Below are 2,575 nucleotides of genomic sequence, written 5' to 3'. Positions count from 1 at the left end.
CTGGGCAGGGCCGGCGGCGCTCCCAGCAGCGGCTACGGGCGGCCGGGCCGCGCCGCCACCGCCGCATCTGTTGCTGCCGCCGCTGCCTCCATGGAGCCGCCGCGCCGCCGGCTGCGCCCCGCACCGCGACGGGGACGGGCGGGGGGCGGCCGCGGGGACCGCATAGCGACAGCCAATGGTGGCCCCGGGCCGCCCGCTCCGCCCCGGCCCCGGCTCCGGCCCCGGCTCCGGCTCCGCCCGCCGCCGCCCCCCGGCGCGGCCCCGCGCAGCGCGGCCCCGCGGCCCGGCCCGCAGCGCGCCCGCCGCTCCCCGGCTCCCTCAGACAAAGCTTCCCGTGGCGAGGCGCTCTGGAAGGTCGGGCCAACACAGTAAAAGGTGCCGCTGGCGCCAGCGGGAGCAGGTGGTGGAGAGTGGTGGGTAAAGTGTCCTGCCTGGCAGTGCCGAGGCGGGCACCGAACACAAGCGCACGGACTGGCAGCGAGCTGTCGGCAGCGCACACCCGAACGAGGGGACTGCCCCGCTTGGTGCTTACCCCGTCCCACCATTGCTTTAACGCTCAGGTGTGGCTTCGGGGGACACGAGGTGTGTCTCCCCGTGTGCTGCCAGCTGTGCGGGAGGGAAGGGATCCCGGGGCACCGGGGATGCCGTCAATGACAACAAGTTCACCGGCGGCACAAGGGTGGCCCGGAGGAGCGGGCGGCAAAAGCAGCTCCCTCTCACTAGCGGGATGCTTCGCCTGCCGCGGAGCAAGAACAGCTTGCACAGGCAACATACAGAGGGTTTAAGGCATTGGGTGGGAACCAGGCACTGATTCCAGATAAAATGCTTGCCTGTGATGCATTTTGTTTGGTGCTGAATGCTCCTGGGAGGACCGGAGGGAAGGAGGGAGCAGCCAGGACCGTGATCAGCCCTCTGCCCTGGCAGGGACCAGATTTTCCATGATTTACAGCTTGCCACGTCCTTCACTTGCTGCACCAGGACCACAGAAGAAGGCGATTTAACTTGTGCTGTGCTTTCCTGCCCTGACCTCCTCCAGGTGCCCAAGGTCAATTCTCAGTCTTATTTCAAGTGTTCCTAACTACCGATCTAATAGGTGACACTCATCTTCCTGCTTGGACTCTGATGTTGGGGACAGGCAGGAGAGAAGACTCCATCCTTCAATGATTTTTTCATCATTGTGGGGGAAGAATGCAGAAGGAACCTGCGCAGCCCAAGCTCACCTCTGCACACCACAGACAGGATGCCCTGAGTGTTTAAGGCAGGAATGTCAGGGCTCAAGGTGGATGAAATGGGAATGCTACCAGGCAGCAAGGAAGCACGGTGACCCAGGGAGCAGATCTCTCTGAAAAGGCAGGATGTAACTGTTCATCCTGACCTGTTTTTGCAGACTGTTCAAGCATGGCACAGGATAGATGTCAGTCTTGTATTCTCATGCAGATGCAGGTGGCACTGAAGCCTCCTAGCTGCCTTCCACAGACATTCCTGCCACCCTGGCAAGAAGCAAACACGTACAAATTGCTTTGCCAGATTTCCAGCTAGTTCAAGTCACTGAGGAACACATCTGTGAAGGTTCCCTCTGAGAGCCTTTGAACACAATCCTGTGAGTTTCATCATATCCCACATTTGTCTCTAGTTCCCAGCAGTTTGCTTACAGAGTAGCCAATGCAGGAAAGCAGGTGAACAAAGATGACATGAAAAATGCTCTGCTGTGGCCAAGGTCCTCTGGGTGTAGGGAGTGCTGATGCTTAGGGTGACACTGTTGGGTAACTTCTGTGAAGGAGAAGTCCTCGTGTCCCTCTCCAAGTGAAGCTGGCTGTGTGCAGAGGAAGCTTGGCAAGTGCAGCAGCAAAACTGTAAGGGGGATATTGTGGTAGTGTTCCCAGGGGTCCCAGGACGAGGGAAGAGACAAGAATCTGACTCCATGTTTCAGAAGGCTTATTTATTATATTATATTAAAAGAAAATTATATATTAAAACTATACTAAAAGAATAGAAGAAAGGATTTCATCACAAGGCTTGCAAGGAAAGAAAATAATGGAATGAATAACAAAAGCTTGTGACTCTCAGAGTCTGAGCCAGCTGACTGTGATTGGCCATTAATAAGAAACAACCACATGAGACCAATCACAGATCCACCTGTTGCATTCCACAGCAGCAGATAATTATTGTTTACATTTTGTTCCTGAGGCCTCTCAGGAAAGGATTTTTCATAAAATGTGTCTGTGAGAGGATATCGTGTGGTACCCAACCCAGATGGCTCCAGAGCAGTCCCTAGTGCTCGTGGAGTTGCTGGTTCTGATGGAGGAGCAGAGGAAGCCCAAGGCAGACCTAAGTACCCCCTTTGAGAATGTCCTTGCACAGTGTCATTGCTCATGCATGGAGCCCATCACTGCTCCCCTCCCTGCTCCCAGAAATCACTGCTTGGGCAGTGGCAACTCAGTGACAACATCAGCATTTGTCCCAGGATCATTGCAGTGGCTGGGGGCAGCAGCAAATTTAGGACATGATGCTGTGAAAACATCTACTCTCTTAAATAAAGGCACCTGGCTACACAAATCATAATTTCAGGACTACA

This window comes from Molothrus aeneus, chromosome 4 (assembly GCF_037042795.1).
Source record: "Molothrus aeneus isolate 106 chromosome 4, BPBGC_Maene_1.0, whole genome shotgun sequence".
Taxonomy (NCBI): Eukaryota; Metazoa; Chordata; class Aves; order Passeriformes; family Icteridae; genus Molothrus; species Molothrus aeneus.
Note: the sequence above shows the minus strand (reverse complement) of the source record.